This window comes from Limanda limanda, chromosome 15 (genome assembly GCF_963576545.1).
Source record: "Limanda limanda chromosome 15, fLimLim1.1, whole genome shotgun sequence".
NCBI classification, from domain to species: Eukaryota; Metazoa; Chordata; class Actinopteri; order Pleuronectiformes; family Pleuronectidae; genus Limanda; species Limanda limanda.
Window position 1 is genome coordinate 11,312,288 of NC_083650.1, and position 19,062 is coordinate 11,331,349.

A 19,062-nucleotide genomic window follows, 5' to 3' on the forward strand; every position below is an offset into this window, starting at 1 on the left:
GATGGAGAGGCAGATAATGGAGAATAAAAAAAGAGAAAGGAAGGAGAGGGTAGGGTAGAAGGGGGAGGTTTATAATTGATGCACTGAGCGGGATATCTTCATGTTACATGAGTTTGGAGATCTTAATGGAAATGTGGTTTCATTCCCGGCATATCAGACCAGAGCAGTTCTTCAGTGTACTGTTACTCTATATGTTTACCGCTATGCTTTTTCCCCCTACAAGAATCTAGTTTATTGCAGCTTCAGCATCAATTTCAAAGCCAGCACGCACCACAAATAGGCATGTGTTTTTTTAGTGTCAGTGAACGGTTCAACTTCAGTTCATCTTTGGATTTCTTCTTTATAGGTCAGCATTTAAGAGTTGTGCTATAATTTGCATCTTATTTTTCACTCAGATGCACGCTGAGGTCACAGATAACTGTGTAGTCTGTGATGAAGCGTTTAACAGGTAAATTGAGTTTGTATATATATTGCAACAGATTAATGTGTGAGCGGAGGCTGATGTCAAAGCAGCAGACAGAAACATAAAGGCTCTTAAACCTATTTTCTCAATTGGATTCGCACCAAGAGTGATGGGTTCTACGTCAGCACAAATTGTACTCTCATATTTGGAGCAGTTCCGTCAAATATACTTAACGTCAAGGAACAGAGCATTGATGTGAACATAGTGGATTTGGTGCGAGAGGCTCTTTCAGGGAGCTCTGACACTGTGTGCACAGCTGTGTCGATAAACAGAGAGTGGAAGTTTGCTGTGACAGACCGTAACCATTAATTCCAACTCATAGAGGGGCCGTAGAAAAGACGACGATCATGTCTTTTTTATCACTTCACTAAACAAAGTTCAACAATCGTTTGTGATGTTAATGCTGATTATAATGTTACATCGCATTCGTTTAATGTTCTCAAATTGACCATTCCATCAAAAATCTAGCATTTCCTCCGCCAAGAAGGTTGTTAGCAGTATTATGCAAAAACTACTCGACAGATTAGAACAGAACTTGGTACAAAGATGCGGGACAAAATTACCCAGTCAATTTTAGTGCAAATCCATATAAATAGGCAGATCAAGGAATTTAGTTTCACTTTCTCTGCAGCATTTACCTCAGAATACAATTCATAGGGGCAGCAGAGGTGCACATATACTTGTATGAATATGTTGTACTTGTATACCAACAGTGTTGCAAGTGAGGAGGAGGCTTGGGAGGTGAAGGTGCGACAGGAAGTGGTGTTGGTGTGTCATGTTACAATCACTGTGTCGTGACACATAGCTGTGAATGAGTTATGTGTATGGAACAGCGGATGCTGATCAGCCTTTATATTGTATTTAATATATAACCTAATAATATATCAAAGTCTGGTGTGGACAGACATCTGGAAGAAGATAATTTTACATACCTCAGTGCACTAATCAAGATTTGACAAAGTAAGATTTTCAATTTTTGATGCCAGTTGGTGGGTTGTCTGCTGGGTTGTCTGATGTTCCCAAGCTGTTAATTTAAATGTAAAGTGTACCCACACAGTCCTGAAACAAATGAGTATAATTGAAAACTCTTTTGTTAAAGAGTTAATGAATTGCATTTAGCTTTTCATTTTGATTGTGAATATTTAGGGTGGAATCAGCAAAAATCTACATAATTTACAAAAGTCCGCAAATGTCCAATAGTAACAGTAAGGCCAGAGATGAGTATTTTATACAACCAGTTTCTCAAATCTAAAATAAAAAATAAAAAACCCTCTTAAAGTAATGAGAGGTTTTCAAAAAAACTTGACAAGTCTTAGCGAGAGCAAGAAAGCCTGAGGCATCTGAGGACAGCGAGAACTTGAGGGTATTCTCTTTTAAGACCACATCAAGTATTTAACATAGAGTTTGAACTTTGAGCCCTCCCACAAATCTCAGCCTCCAGCCCACCATTCATTAAAAAGCTGGCATTGAATTTGACATTCCTTTTTGTTTCTTTGTAATAAATACAACCCTTTAGTCAATTCCCTGTCGGCTGAAATTAGGATATGAATTAGTTTGTGATATTACATGCAACTAGATTGCACTGTAGTCAATGAGAGTCCTATTGTGCTTTCAGAGATTTAGTGTAATGCTTTATCCCAACGGGGAGCTCAGGACAACCACTGCTGTGAATATATTCAGTTCTCTCCTGGCCTGAAACGACACCTTTATTGGTGCAATGTTTACTGAAGATGAACTAGACTTAAATATAAGCGCAGAGAGAGAGAGTGAGAGAAACTGAGACTGAAGTACAAAGAGAGGGAGCAGTAGGTGGTTGAGCCAGCAAGGCTTCTCTTGAATTCCCTTCCTCCCTTCTCAGTCTTACTACTGCTCCATTAGGAAGTGTTGGTGTTGGGAACTGTAACTTTCTGTAACATAGACTGTGTATAAAGTTTGTACGCTTCTCCACCGCTTCCTGTTATACAATAAATTAAGCTCAAATATCCCAGATCACGGAGCAGAGCCCTAATAAAGAGAACCTACCGATGCATAGAGCCAATCACGAGTCAGTCTCAGATGTCAATTGTGGCCATATACTCCGTTTTTTAAAACACCAATTAACCAATTGGGAACCAAGCTAACTGTTAATGTTGGGGCCTGAACAAACACATCTACCTTAAATTAACAGAAACCATCTTTGAGAAGAATTTACTTATTGTTTGGTCCATTTCTATCGGAGGTAGGAATTATGACTGATACTGCAGCCAGCCACCAGGGGGAGTTCCAGTTTTTGGCTTTACTTTTGAGGAGTTATCACGTCAACCATCTTTTCTTGCAGTCTATGATCTGTTTCCCTATTCCTCTTTCTGTATTCAGATTTCCACAGGTCCCATCTCATTTCAAATGAGTTGCTGCTCTGATTAAACTGTCACATTATGAGTACAGGTGATGAAATAGTGACATTAGCTTGTGAGCCAGTGACCTGTCTAATGAGTCTCCAGTGGGGATAACAAGGGTAAGAGTTAAAGATATGTAACCTCATACCGCAAAGTCCCTCTGCTGCGCAACTTTGATGTTCCACATTACAATTTCTATCCTGTTTCACTCTTGGTAATGCAATCTTTCTGAACACTGTCTTCCACTCACACACACCCCTCCCCTCTGTACAGTAATCAAAGGTACTAGACTGAGGGAATAAAGTCTTCAAAGGAGCCGGAGCCACAGTTTGAAACCAAGTCCACCTCCACTCTGTTTGCACCGCAGGAGCTGACTTTGTACTGCTCCTGCTAAATACTGCAAACATACCCAAAGTTGAATACACCAGGGCAACAAACAGTCACTCACACTCTCACTATGAAATATTAAGCCCAGAGTTAGAATATGGAGGTGAAAAACAAGTGTGACACAAAATGTGTAAAATATGGCGTTTTCACACCTGGCATGTCCTAGTCAGATATTTTCCTATGATCTGGTTAGTTTTAGTTTCACACTCAACAATTCGGTCTGACATACATCATATGTTCTGTCCTCATCACCTACGTGGGCCGTCTACTTATACTTGATAACTTGTCAATTCAGTTGTTATAGTCCTTTTGTTTGAATTGAGAGATTTAATACATTATGTTCATGTGATCTCCACTGTAATATCATTGTGACTATCACCAGCATCAGCAGCTTCAGACGCAGTATTGCCACCAGTGGCGGTTCGTCATACAGGGCGCTGGGGCGCCGCCCACCCTACAATTTTGAGATGGAAAAAAAAAAAAAAAAAAAAAAAATGACATGCCAAAAAACATTATATATCAAATAATTTAATAAGAAATGTACTGTTTTAAAGCGTTAAATGTGTGCCGGAGACCGTAAGCCCCTGTCAAAAACCACTCAATATATTATATTTGGTAATATATTTGCTATTCGTTATCACTGAGAGAGAAGCCACTCCTCCCTGTGGGCGCCGGGCAAGTGGAAGTCTATGGAAGCCAACAAAAGGGGCAGGAACATTTGAGCAAGGACAGCTTCTCAATGGCGGATGACAGTTCGAGCCATGGGCGCACTTCACTTGCGCCTACAGCCAATGAAAGGGTTTCTTATACATCATGCTGACAGGACTGTCCAATCAGAGACCTTATCACTGATCTACAGGAGCTGCATAGTTAGCAGATACTTTTAATCTGCACGGAGGTGCAGCTCCAGTCCCGGAGCACTGAGTGAGACAGGTAGAGGACAGACAGTGGACAGATAGAATCATTGTTGTTTACTGTGTCGTGTGTGTAGTTTTATTGATCAGTAATAATCAGCTGAAATTTTTACCCACATGTTAACGTGCATGGGGACGTGCTCCTCCGGGACCGTCCCCGGGGACGTCCCGGTCTCGGTCACCTCCCGGAGCACCGGAGCACCTCCCCGGGGACCGGGACGTCCGGGACGACCGGGACGCGACCGGAGCACCTCCCGGAGCACCGTGCACCTCCCCGGGTGCACCTCCCTCCGGTGCTCCGGAGACCGGGACGTGTCCGGGGACGTCCCGGTCTCGGTCCGGGGACCGGGACCGGAGCACGCACCGGAGCACCTCCCCGGGGTGCTCCGGGGACCTCACACGTCCCGGAGACGGTCCCGGAGGAGCACGTTCCCGGGGACGTCCCGGACCGGAGGTCCCCGGAGCACCCCGGAGTTTTTTTTTTCTCATTGCGGTGGGCTATTTAAACCGCGCCGCCCAAGTGCGCCCCCCCCAAAAAAAATGTCACCAGCCGCCACTGATTGCCACTAACTCAATTGGTCAAAATGAGCGTCCTCGTCGTTCAAACATTTTATCGTCAGAGGTGATATTGTCAGTCTGAAGAGTAAAAGATGGCGCTGCGTGAGTGGCAGCCTGTTACAGCAGCTCTCACTTTTCGTACCTCTTTTAGTGTGTAAATACCTCTTTTACCTCTTTTAGTGTGTAAATAGTGTTTTTAGTGTATTTTTGTTGTTGTTTTTTTTACTACATTGACACTTTAAGCAAGTGCGCAGCTATGGATGTTCACATTTTAACATTCGTAGTTTGCTCCTTGCTGTTTTCGGCACTTTTTGGTGTGGCTGTGGGAAACTCACTCGACCACGGCTCCCCATTCAACCACGGCTCCATTGTTTACACCCGGGATCAGCTGTTGGGCCTGCGCCACACACCCCTTCTCTGCGTGGAGCGGCCGGAGATCCCCGAGGAGTTACGGAGGAGGAGAAGAGGATGCAGAGCGGGAGTGAAGCGCAGGGAGCGGAAAAGACGGTTTAAACCATGTTTACCGTCTGTCATCATGGGGAATGTAAGATCTCTCCCAAACAAGATGGAAGAGTTGACGGCGCTGACCCGACTGCAGAGGGAATACAGGGAATGCAGCCTCATGTGCTTCACAGAGACGTGGCTGACTGAACTTTCTCCGGACTCACACGTAAATCTGGACGGCTTCCAACTCGTACGAGCGGACCGAAATGCAACGGAGTGCGGTAAGAAGAAAGGAGGTGGGATCGCTGTGTTGGTTAACGATAGATGGTGCCACCCGGCACACACCAGCGTGAAGGAGATGCTCTGCACCAGAGATTTGGAGCTGTTAGCGGTCAGCATGCGGCCATACTATCTCCCGAGGGAGTTTTCACATGTTATTGTTGTGACTGTGTACATCCCCCCCTCGGCGGTCGCTGCTGTAGCTTCAGATCGGATCCACACAGTTATCTCGCATCTTCAAAGCCAGCACCCCCAAGCCCTCCTCCTCATCTCCGGTGACTTCAACCATGCCCCTCTGTCCTCTGCTCTTCCCACCTTCACCCAGTACGTGAACTGCCACACTAGAGACAATAAAACTTTGGACCTAATGTATGCAAACATCAAGGATGCATACACCTCATCCCCCCTCCCCCCGCTTGGTCGCTCGGATCACAACCTCGTTCACCTCGTCACGGACTACACCCCTGTGGTGAATAAACAACGACCTGTGAAGAGGACTGTTAAGGAGTGGTCCGAGGAGACCAGTGCCAGGCTCAGAGACTGCTTCGAGACTACAGACTGGGAGGCACTCTGCAGCCCCCATGGCACTGACATTGACAGCATGACCCACTGCATTACGGATTATATTAACTTCTGCGAGGAGAACACTGTGCCCTCCAAGCTGGTACGGTGTTTTCCCAACAACAAACCCTGGGTGACCCCCGAGATAAAGGCCCTGCTGAACGAGAAGAAGAGGGTCTTCAGATCGGGGGACAAAGAGGAGCTGCGCAGAGTCCAGAAGGAACTCCGGCTGATGATCAGGAAGGGGAAGGACAGCTACAGGAAGAAACTGGAGAAGCGGCTGGAGCAGAACAACGCCAGGGACGTTTGGAGAGGGCTGCAGACCATTGCAGGCCACGGAAAAGGTGTGGGAAGACAACAACCCAGCGGGGACAAGGACTGGGCAGATGAACTGAATCTGTTCTTCAATAGATTTGATTCCCCCCCCCCTGCCCCCTCTTCACACCTCTCCTGGCCAGCCCCCCCTCCCCCCCCTCCCCTCCTCAGCCTGCCACCTTCGACACCTGACCCCCACCAGCCAACCCCCACCCCATATCCAGATCATCATCCCCCCTTGAGACTCTCACCACTCCTCACCCCCACACCCCCACCACAGTCATCCTCCACCCCCCTCTCTATAACAGATGATCAGGTGAGAAGCCAACTCAAGAAGATCAAGGCAAGGAAGGCCCCGGGCCCGGATGGTATCAGCCCAAGACTGCTCAAGGACTGTGCTGACCAGCTCTGTGGTGTGATCAGGCATTTGTTCAACCTAAGCTTGAGCCTGGAGAAAGTCCCAGCCCTGTGGAAGACCTCCTGTGTGGTCCCGGTGCCGAAGACGCCGCGCCCCAAGGAGCCTAACCACTTCAGGCCAGTTGCCCTGACTTCTCACCTGATGAAGACGATGGAGAGGATTATCCTGAGACACCTACGACTGCTGGTGGGCACACAGCTGGACCCCCTGCAGTTTGCTTACCAGCCTGGGATTGGGGTGGATGACTCAGTTACCTACCTGCTGCACAGATCCCTGCTACACCTGGAGGACAGCAGGAACACTGTGAGGGTCATGTTTTTTGACTTCTCAAGTGCATTCAACACCATCCAGCCTTCACTGCTCAAAGTGAAGATGGAGAACGTGGGAGTGGACCAACACCTGGCTGCATGGACAACGGATTACCTCACCAAGAGACCACAGTATGTGAGGCTCCATCACTGTGTGTCTGACGTGGTGCTCTGCAGCACAGGTGCCCCTCAGGGTACGGTGCTCTCCCCTTTCCTCTTCACCCTCTACACCTCCGACTTCACCCACAACACCACCCACTGCCACATCCAGAAGTTCTCAGATGACACAGCCATCGTTGGATGTGTTCCTGAGGGGAATGACCTGGAGTACAGGGCGGTCATCACAGACTTCGTCAGCTGGAGTGAGCTCAACCAGCTTCAGCTGAACACCAGCAAGACGAAGGAGATGATCGTGAACTTCCGGAAAAAAGCATCCAACTTAACACCAGTGAACATCCAGGGATTGGACATAGAGGTGGTGGAGAACTACAAATTCCTGGGTGTTCACCTCAACAACAAACTGGACTGGTCTGATAACTCACATGCCCTCTATAAGAAGGGCCAGAGCCGCCTCCACCTGCTGAGGAGGCTGAGGTCCTTCGGAGTGTGCAGGGCTCTCCTCAGGACTTTTTATGACTCTGTGGTGGCTTCAGCAATCTTCTACGCTGTGGTCTGCTGGAGGGGGGGTAGCACGGACAGAGACAGGAGCAGGCTCAACAGACTGATAAGAAGAGCGAGCTCTGTCCTGGACTGTCCTCTGGACTCCATTGAGGAAGTGGGGGACAGAAGGATGTTAGCCAAGCTGGCGTCCATCATGGGCAACACCTCTCACCCCCTACATGACAATGTGGGGTCCCTGAGCAGCTCCTTCAGCAGCAGACTGTTACACCCACGGTGTAAGAAGGAGAGGTTCCGCAGGTCCTTCATCCCGGCTGCAGTCAGGCTCTACAACACCAGCACCACCTGATAATGTTGTAGTCCCTGTCTATTATTTATCTCCACTCAACCTCTCACCATAGCTGTATTTGTATTTTTATTTTTCTTATTTATTTTTTATTTTTTTACTCAGATCACTACTATGCACAATAATATTCAACACTTTACATCTATATTTATATCATGGTCACTTATAATGGTTACATTGCAATATTTATATTTTCCTTTATACTATCTTGTAGTATTATTTATATTATGGTCACTTACTTTTTAATTATTTTTTCTGTATCATGGTCACTACTGTTGCAATATTACTTATAATACTTTTGTTTTCATTACAATAACACTTACATCACTCCACTTTCTCCCCAGTACCTGCTTTTGCACAGTGTCTGTTTTGCAGGTTGTTTTTTGTTTTTGTTTTCTGTATATTTTTACTCTCATTATGTGTAGTTTAGTAGTGTATATATTTTGATCTTTCTTTTTTATTGTCGCTTCGGCACTGTTATTTAAATTCTGTTTTTCTCTTTTTTGCTGTAACAAGTGAATTTCCCCGTTGTGTGGATAAATAAAGAAATCTAATCTAATCTAATCTAATCTAGACCAGGCAAGGTAGACGTTAAAGCTGCTTTCGTGTCTGTTCCACATTGAAGGTTTGACAAGTTGTCTCTTCCTGGGGATTCAAGGAACAATAAAATATGGACCAAGGTCAGGTCACCCACACCTCCCTCAGAGTCTCTCTCTCTGTATGTTTGTGTACGTCTTTGTGTGATTCGCTCTTTGCTTTTGCCTTATTGTGCTCCAATTTCTATTTTGAACAAAATTCTCCTCTTCGACCGAAGTGTGGAGCATCGTGATATTGACAGTACGACACAGTCTCAATTTGCTTCCTGTCTTTCTCTCTCTCTCTCTCTCCCTCTCAGCATTTTATCTCCACCCTTCCTCTTCCACTGGTGGAAATATGGCCTTGAGGGCAGCGATTATTCATAAGGAATATTGTAGGCTAGACTTATCTACTTGTGGAAGAGAAGCGCAGATAAGCTCCTGCATTATGCACCTATCTGCTGGAATAAATTGCAAAGGAGCTTGAAGTTTGAAACCACCATTCCTCTGAGGGATACTTGCTGATATTGTTTATATTTGAGATGGTGTTTAAAGTCATTTTCTGAATAAATGAAATGTAACAACATAAAAACAATTGTTTCCTTCTACCACAAGGGCTGTGGACCTCTCAAGAAAATTACAGCAGAAGCAAATGCTGGGAAAGAATGTGTGAGAGGACTCGCAGCTGTACCAGTAGAGCGAGTTAACATTGCTGATGGCTCATAACTCGATGTTTTCTCCCCAGATTTAAATCGGCAGCTATTAATGCTAATCGTACATAGAGCACTGTTAAGTGTCCATCAGGGAATAAATCATATAGGATGGGGGGGGTCAAGGATCTATTAGTCACCCCTTATCATCTTACATATTTAGATTTTATAACCTCTCTGCCTTTATAAGACCTTTAAATTCATGAGGCCAGTGTGGTACCTCTAAAAAAAACTCTCTCTGGGCCATTAGTTTTTTATGGTATTAATAAGCAGGACTGTTGCTTTAGGCCACATTATGGAATCATTAGAGTGTGAATAAAAACCATTATCCCAGGCTAAGTTAGGTTTCCTAGTTTAACCGAGCATATCTCCTCCGCCTTGCCGAGCCGGTCTATTTGCGTATGTTCAGTAACACACTCTGAGGCAAACTGAGTTAATGGAGGAGACAAAGGGTGGCCTGAAGTTTGAATGGGGGTTGTTTTGTTACTGTAGCATATGGGTGAGGCTTTGCTGGATGGCAACAACACTGCCGGGGGTCTGTCTGTTCCATTAGCAGCTAATCGCACAGTTTTTAGCATCTGGAATAACTTCTCTTCTTATCGTGTTTAGTCCAACTTTTCTGGTTGTTTTCAGGTTCATATTTCCACTTTGAAAGCTTCAGGCCAATTATTGACTGAACGCTGTCTTGGTTTTTGCATTCAACACCTACATTCAGTACCAAGTGTACCTGACCTGAGACTGCAGTGATGTCAAATGCATTCAGAGAATCCAATCAAAGCAAGAAAGTGCTGTGATCAATAATAAGGGAGACTTTATACATGGGCTTGTGCAAAAGCATAAAAGCAATCACTTCAAGGATCTTGACTACTGGAAGCCCCTGGTTGTCAGTATCATACACGCACACGCACACTCTGGTATACACACATAGACACTCTTTTGTGAGGCTGTGATGGAACTGGTTTAAGGTGCCTGGGAATATTACAATAATTCAATAGCTTCACCAAAGTATTTTCTTAAATCCAAACAAAACTTCACACAAAAGTAATATTATTGTACATATCAAGTATAATGTGTATTACACTAGTGGGCAGATAAGGGCAAAACCAAGTGGAGCAAACAGATTTCCCATGAGGTAGCATTCACTTTAACTCACAAGACATGAGCTACCTAAGAGACGGAGCTGGAACGAGACAAAGAAACAATAAATTCAAAAGATATTGGAAACGAGAATAAGAAGTGGAAACGTAATCAGGTGTGAAATTTGCAAGGACTGGAACAAGTGAAGTGAATAAATCCAAATGATTTGTAATCAGTCTTCACTCGCCCTATCTCCCAATTGTCTGAAACGCTTTCTCTTCGTCTCCGTCATTAATCTAATTGGAGTAATCAGTAATTTTCTTGTGCTAATTTGGAAAATATGTTCTTTTCACAAAAGACACAACCGATACAAACATCCGGTGTTGGAATTCACTTGAACGCCTTGTGGGATTAACTGTCAATCCCAGAAGTGTTTCACTACCTGCTGCTGCAAAAATGATTACCACCACTGCTTCGGGGTCATGGAATACAGACATTACAGACCCGGTAACCTTGTAGCGTGCTGTGTTACCCTGCTGTGTGTCCTCCCTCTTCACCCCCCCGCTGACCTGCGCTCACTTTACACGTTAACAATAAACACCAGCACCAATCAGAGGTTATTTGGACACGTACAGCCTGAAGTTGACTTGTTTGATTCGCTCAAGGGTTTGATACACTAACTTAAACATTTTGAAAAAAAGTCCAACATTTTTCACGCAGTCCACCTGCCGAACACAACGGGAGACGAGACATGATGCGCACAGCCAGGACATCAGGGATTCATTAGCTGGGCCGCACCCGCTGCTATAAAAAAAGTCCTCGGGGAAACACTGCATTGCATTAAACATGACTTATTTTCAGGCTGGGCCTGCTTTTTTTTCCATGGGATTCGCCATTATAATGATTGATCGTCCTCTTACTTGGTTATTCAGTTTAGTGGGAGCTCAGGTCTCTTGAGACGGCGTGGGCTTTATTACATTGAAAGGATTGATTTTGGCTTTTGGGTTCAACTGTTATAGAGCTTGCTTGACCCTTGAGTGTGTGTTGGAGAACACTGGAAACTGCAACTACAAGAACAGCACTAAAAATCAATTACCCTGATCGCAGCAATTAACAGTCAAATGATCTAGCAAAGGAAATAAATTTGATATTGACAATAATGCAATTGGAAAGCAAGTAAAACTTGGAGCTATTCTAGATTAGGCTTAAAAGTAAATCGTCTAAAAATGGTTCGAGGATAAAAAAGCATGTGACTAAAGTTGCAAATTATAGTATTCACCCAGCACCACCCAACTAATGACTGCCTGTTTCACTCACATGAACTCTCCTTCTCCTTTTCCTTTTGATTCACAGAATATGCAGTGCTTTCTAAATATGAGTGTGAGTTTAACGTGGGAATGGAAGCTCAGGAGGCAGCATTTGTTTATCTTCTTCTCGTGAAATATCTCCAAAAATGTAAGAGAGGGCAACGGCCTCTACATGTACAGCACAGAGTCTATGACGGCGTTGTTTTTAATGAGTGATATAGTCTCAACATGCACACACACACACACACACACACACACACACACACACACACACACACACACACACACACACACACACACACACACACACACACACACACACACACACACACACACTACCCCTTCTATAAAGATGGCATGCAAGCATATAAACACCCTACTGTGCAGTGTAAATTATGACCAAACCCATGCACACAAAGGAAAATGCTATTGATATGAATGAGCTGAGACTGCACGCTGTGATAGTGCATCACTCGCATGCACACAGAGAGAGAGAGAGAGCGAACAAGAGAGATGGACTAAATAGGGCATGACCTTGCAGCACCTACAGCCTTTGAAACCAGCAAGCTACAGTATATCTGCTCCTATGGGTGTGCTTCTTCATCTTGCATCTGTTCCTCTGTGTATTTCTAAACATGTTTATGAAGCTTTTCTGGAAGCAAATAACGTGTTTACACAAATTCTCTCTCTCTGTCCAAACAGAGAAACATGCAGAGAAGCCAGTGACCCGAATTCACCGTCTGATAACAATGAATTCTACATCTGATAAGCATATTTTCCCTCCCTCATTCACTAATGCACCCACAGCACCCACCCGTATATACTCCCGCTCTCCTTCCCTCGCTCCCTCACTCCCTCCCCAACTGGCGGCGCGCCCGTTTCCCGAACGCGGTGATGGAGCAAAAGGAAATTGATTTCTAAAGAGCTCTGTCTGCTGTGCCCGGATATGAAATATGCAACCAGTTATTAGGCTAACACTGATATTAACATAACACGACAACCGTGTCAAGATATATATTAAAGATGTCTCTCTTGTTCCCTTTGAGAGATACATGAAATGGGCTGAAAGATGCTAAACTGCCACTTGTTCGCAGCGTGCCAAATCATTATTAGCGGCGCACAATTGTCATCTCTGCCTTGTTCGGGAGAAGAGGAAGTGCACGGAGCTCTTTGGTGGAAGGGCTGGCACAGTGCTGATGCTGCGATGAGACACAGTCAATATCTTGATCGAGTAGACAGGCACAGCGGGCGGCTATTAGTTATTATGCAGCTATTAATGAATGTACTCCAAGAAAGGTCAAAGGGCCCACACGTGGACACACACACACACACACACACACACACACACACACACACACACACACACACACACACACACACACACACACACACACACACACACACACTGTGACACCCTGTTGCTGATGCTGATGAAGACTCATGCATGCAGTCAGCAGAAAGGTCACAGCTACACCGTGTGAGAAAAAGATATTTGAAGAAGATATGCTGCCTGTTGCTATGGAGCACTCCCAGAGAAAAAAAACAATACACGTGCACACACACCTACACATGATGCTTTGTCAATCCTAAAGAAACCAGAGTGATCGCACATCTGTGAACACAAAGACACACACTCGACGAAAACGCACTTACTCAATCAATCCCTGTTGCATTAAAGAAAGCGAGGGAGCAGCAGCCACTTTTAAAAGCATCACCGCCACAATTATTGCTCTCGTGCTCTGTGCATATGCTTTATTTGCATGTATTGAATGGGGAGCATGTACTTTTCAAGAACAATATTGCTTCTCTGCATATTCCCACGGGACAGTGTAAATTATGCCAGTCGGTTAATCAGATTCTCCCTCAGAAGCAGTTCAGCACCTCATGAGAGGCTGAATGAATTAAATAAGCTACTCATCCTCTAGACGCTATAAGCTGGAGAGAGCCACACCGCATATGTTCCACATTATGAACATGCTAATTGACTTGCCGTGTTTTTTTTTTTGCTTCCCTCATTGTCTTCACTCTGAAGTTACATATAGTGAAGCAGATGGAAATTAGAGTAAAAACAAGCTGATGAATTTAACATGTATACGTGTAACACTTTTGAACTTGCTCTACTATTCTTCTGTAATATTTTTCTATATTCTACCGCAGTGATATTAAAGGGCAACCTAATAATGAAAAACAGACAACAAAAAGTTTGTGTTCAATAACTACTAATTGGTTTTTAGAAACAAAAATGTATTCGCCTACAATTGATTACTTGTTTAAGAAGCTTGTTGGTTTTAGCCTCCCAAAATGGATTTTGCTTCTTTTATTGTCAGTGTTGTGTTTAAAATAGTCCTGAACTCAATTATTTTCATTATCGATCTATCTGCTGGTTGCTTTGTCTAGACTCTACATAATGACAGAAAATTGTGAAAAATAGCTCGGTCTTCAGATATCTTGCTGTATATGACTGAAACCCTAAAACCCCCAGATAGCCAGTGCACGATGACACAGGACAAAGACACTGATTCTTGATTAATTCTGATTAATCCGTTATCAAAATAGTTGCTTTTGTCTGTGGGATAGTCAACACATTGTTCAGGCTCTGGTTTAGAACTCTAGACTGGGACTCTAGCCTGACCAATCTGCAAATCTTTATTTATTCGCTGTGACAGATGGGTCTGGCCCCCTTCCCATTCAGACTGATTAATATCCTTCTTGAAAAAGGTCGGGCCAATCACAATCTCTTCTCTAAAGAGGGGCGGGTTTGATATGAAGTCTGACAGCAGGAGCGCTGCTGAAGCATTCTCATTTAAAACCAAGATAACTGCCGTGGACGAAGAGCAATCTGTTGAATGGGGCATGGGTCAGTAGGGAACACATTGTAGGGTTTAATTAAAATTAAAACTAATTTTGTCTTGCAGCATTTTATGATAATGTAATTGCTAGATGCCGCTGTAACACACTGGATAAGGTGCCTTTCTTGTCTAAGCCTCGCCCTGAGACACCCTGCCGCTCTGTCTGCTGCAGTGACCTGAAGTACAGTAGGAGTCAGAATCGATCAGAGCCCGGGACTGAAGATCTCTCGCTCTAACTTCTGATCAATAGCTGTATGTAAACAGAGCATGAAGCCTCGGCTCACCGTACATGGCTCGGGCTGCGTGTGGAAAAATAGACCCGCTGCTGCTCAGTGGGGATAAAAAGGCAGAGTATCGACTGAAGGCTGAAGTTAATAAAAATGTCCTTTGGCTGAGGATTGAAAGGATGGAGACATGTGACGGCATGAACAATTACTTCATGACACTTCATTACAGTGTGTGGGATTGAGGCATATTAGGGGAAAGCATGTACTGTGTGGGCTTGTCCTATAAACACCAGTAGTTGTCCTGGGGACCAGAGCATGATCCTAATGAGGCAAAACAACCTTTCAGAGGTCCTGGATAGAGGAGGGAGGTTTGAGGTTAATTTAGGCTGTCGTCAATAAATGGACCTAATGAGGGTGGCTGCATTAACCTGTTTGTATGTGTGTGTGGGTGTGTGTGAGTGTGATAGGCAGGCAGGCGAGGGCTGTGAAAAGGCCATAAGCTGGTATCATCCTGCCACAGGCGCCCAGTACGACACTGACTGGACATTCTTCCCCAAGTGACAAATACTTGCAATGAAAGGGCTCTGCATGAGATGGATGTGAGCCAGTGAAACGCAATGCAGCAAGTATCAGAGCTAATCCATAGTGTATCTGACGTGCGTATCGTTTTCCTATTTGACAGAAAGCCATTATTGAAGGTGGGGCAGAGCTTGGATTTGCAAGACTGAAAAGTTTGGATTGTAAAGGAAAGACTCTGCATCTGGAACCCGTCTTTTACTTAATCCCAGAAGCACACAAGGGCTGGAAAGACCGATAAATGATCTGAGTAATTGATGACGAGGAAGGGATAGAGCAGGACAACTTTCTGGAGTCACCTTTCCCAATATCATACAAGCTGCTTTTGTCTCTGTAAACTGGACATGCTCGGTATTCTCACACATTTTTGGAGAATGGGTAATACTTGGTATGAGAGGGATCTGAATGAGATGGATGGAGGCAGTGAAACATGATGCAGAATCAGAGGTAATCCAAAGTATATTTGACTTGTGTGTTTTCCTTCTTTTCAGAAATCCATTATTCAAGGTGGATTAGCAAAATGGAAAAGTTTGTACAGAAAATTGAGAGCAAAGTCCCTGCGTCTATATTGCTTATTTTTCTACACTTTGAATAATAATAGTTGAATAAAAAAAATGATTTAATCAGAAACCTTGACAACTCTCCCGTGTCACTTTTCCAGGAGGCTGATTTTCTTGCTGTAAACTGAAATACATCTGGTTTTTGGAGACCTCTCACCTCTCAGACATTTTGTAGTAAAACAAAAACTGCTTCTATTTTGAACTTGAAACCTGTGCAGTGCTAAACTAAGCCCTGTATCAATCCACCACCTCATGCTCGCCACAGACATGCAACACTTAATACCTTAAGACCTTGAAGGTGGAAAGGTCATTTTCACCACAACAGCAGTAGATGATGTGCATTAGAAAAAAGAGACGAACTCCTTTCCTCAGTTATCTACAGATTTCATTTAAAATCCTCAAAGTTTGCAGAGGCTGCTGCGACTTCCACTGACTCTCCCTGTCCCCGCAGGAACTCCACGGGAACCATGTTGAGATTTAAGATGCCAAGAAACTTTCCGCGCTGCGCTTTAAACGCGGGGACACGTCGAACCGGAGCATGTCTTCATCTGTTGAACAAAGCGACCTGTCAGTGTTCAGCTCGTCCCTGGATCCATCACTCACCTTGAACAGAGGCGGTGACACCTCTCCACGACACCGACAAGCATCCGCCGACTGGCTGCCTCCGATCCTCCAGCGCACCTGAGCCCTTCAAATCCCTCAGAACTCGGATCCGGTGCAGCTATCCTCTTTATGTCTTCTTTGATTTGTTTTTTATATTTCCCTTCATATGCAAAAAAAAACAACCACCTTAAAAACCCGAGAAGCTCTCCGTGGTGCTGCGCGTCCTCTGCGCTCCGGAGGTGAAGGAGAAGCGGAGCTCGGTGGAGATCATCCACCGGCTGCACGCACGCACGCACACACGCACGCACGCACTCCGAAAACACGGGGAGAAGAGAAAAGTAAGCGATCCCAGGGAAGGTGTGGAGGGAGGAGGGGAGAGAGAGAGGGATGAGCAGCAGCCTTCAGCGGGATGGATGGATGGATGAAGGACTGGCTCTCTGCGCTCAGGCGGCGCACTGACTGCTCGCTTTGCAGTGAGTGGGAGCACTGGTGGAGTGAGTAGGTTTCCACACACACACACACACACACACACACACACACACACACACACACACACACACACACACACGGCTCCCACTCGAAGATCAGCTTACATAAAAATGAACAGAGACACGCGCCCAATTTCACTCTCCAGTCATCCCTGCGATATTAATGGCAGTGTCCCAGCTAGGCGGTGGAAGCTGGACGGAGTGTTTGTGCCCAATCTCCTTGACAGGGTTTTATCATGATATCTGTATTACAGTAACGTGGGGACTTGCAGGTCTGTGATGCTCAATAATAACCAAGTCCTGTTGAGATTGCACAAAGGATTTAACTTGTTTTAGGGATTCTCTGCTGCTGTCTTTTTTAAACGGGTTAAGTTTAATAGTTTAACACTTTAAGCTGAAGAGCAATTACTTTTTCTTGAAGAACTGCAAAGAAGAAAAGAAAGTTGGTGTCTGTGTTCGTTCTTTCACCTCAATTCAAAAATGGCGGCCAGTCTGACGGAGGACCAATCCCCAATTTATCTCTGAGAAATCAAGGAAGATGTTGCAAAATCTTATAATCTTGAAGAAAGTGAAAAAAAAATTCATGAACCCGTCCCCTTATTCAGCACCTAAATTGAATGGCTTCTTCTTTGGGTCAAGTCCCACCCGTCCTCAAAATTTCCAAATTGTCTGAGTAGTTGTTGCGTAATCCTATGAATGAAACTGAGCAGGAAGAGAAAACCATTCTTTGGTGACGTTACTTCCAACCAGATTTAATGCAACCTGTGAAAACGGGGTGAGTTTTATTCTACGGTTTAAGGATTGTAAGATTTAGTTAGTTAGGATCATCAGCCTCTCAGCACGGATTCTTATGAATGGTGTCATGAAGGTATTGCAAATTTTCCCAGCATGCATTTGCCTTGGGACAAGGACGTTTCCTGAAGAGCCTGCCAGGGATTTACCACAGAGATTTAGATGTGTTAATTCTCTTGTGCTGTTCTCCTGTAACATTTCCGTCAAGAACAACACAGCTAAGCTTTAACGTTTTTTTAACAACTGGTCGATTGACTGGAGCTTTATTGTTCATTTTAATAAATTAACCTTTGATGTGTTTTTTATATCAAGCTAAAATATGATGCATTTTCTGGTTCCATATTGTCAAATATAAGAAGTAGTTTGTTTTTCCAGTACTGTTTGACTGTGTGCTGGATGAATGCCCTTGAGCTTTCGACTGTCAGTTTGGCAAAAGCAGCAACTAGCAGACATCACACTGCGCTCAGGGAATATTTTTCACTGTTGTCCAGCTCTTTGTAGACCCAACAACAAGATAAAAATACCCACTATCGTACCCAACCGGAGTAAACATCTCCACAGTGGATCATGTTTCCTGTGGCTTACTTTGATGTCACGCATACTGATGTTACACTGAGGACCTGAAAGCAAGAACCAGTCTGGTTGTCAGTCAAGCTCCAGTATGACGGTGATTGCAGTAAATCACTGTAGACCTGCAGGACACACTCGTGTGAGAACTGGCAGGTTCTGCAAATCATTATCTCGGAGAAGCCAAATCGCTGCAAATGAACCCACATTCCAGGAAGAGTGTTTCTAAGGAGCTTGAGTAAAACAAACAGTTGCTTTTGAATCCCAGTCAAACCAAGACATCATTACACAGCCTTGAATCCCGGTCCAACTCACACAAACCCCATATGCGGCACCAAAGTGCGTCGCACAGCCAACAGTGACCACCCTTGATCTATCAGAAATGGCATTAATTCACTGTGTACTGCAAACACTCCCCAAAGCAATCATATGCACCAAATTTAGAGCTTAGCTGGAAGGAATGACATTGCTATGCCCCTTTTAAGAATTTTTCTGTTTGATTATCCGAAGTCTTTTTCTCGCTAGTGTATGGATGTGTATTCATTCCCGGAGAATGAGCGCCTATTACATGCTTTCAGAGGCTGTGACAGCAGCCCTCATTGAGGAAGCCAAACACTTCACAGCTCAGACAATGTACCAGGCAGACGCACACACACACACACACAAGCACACACTCGCAGATCCAAATACACACCAACCGACTGACACAATGCATATCCACGAGATGAAAGGGCCAATTTATCAA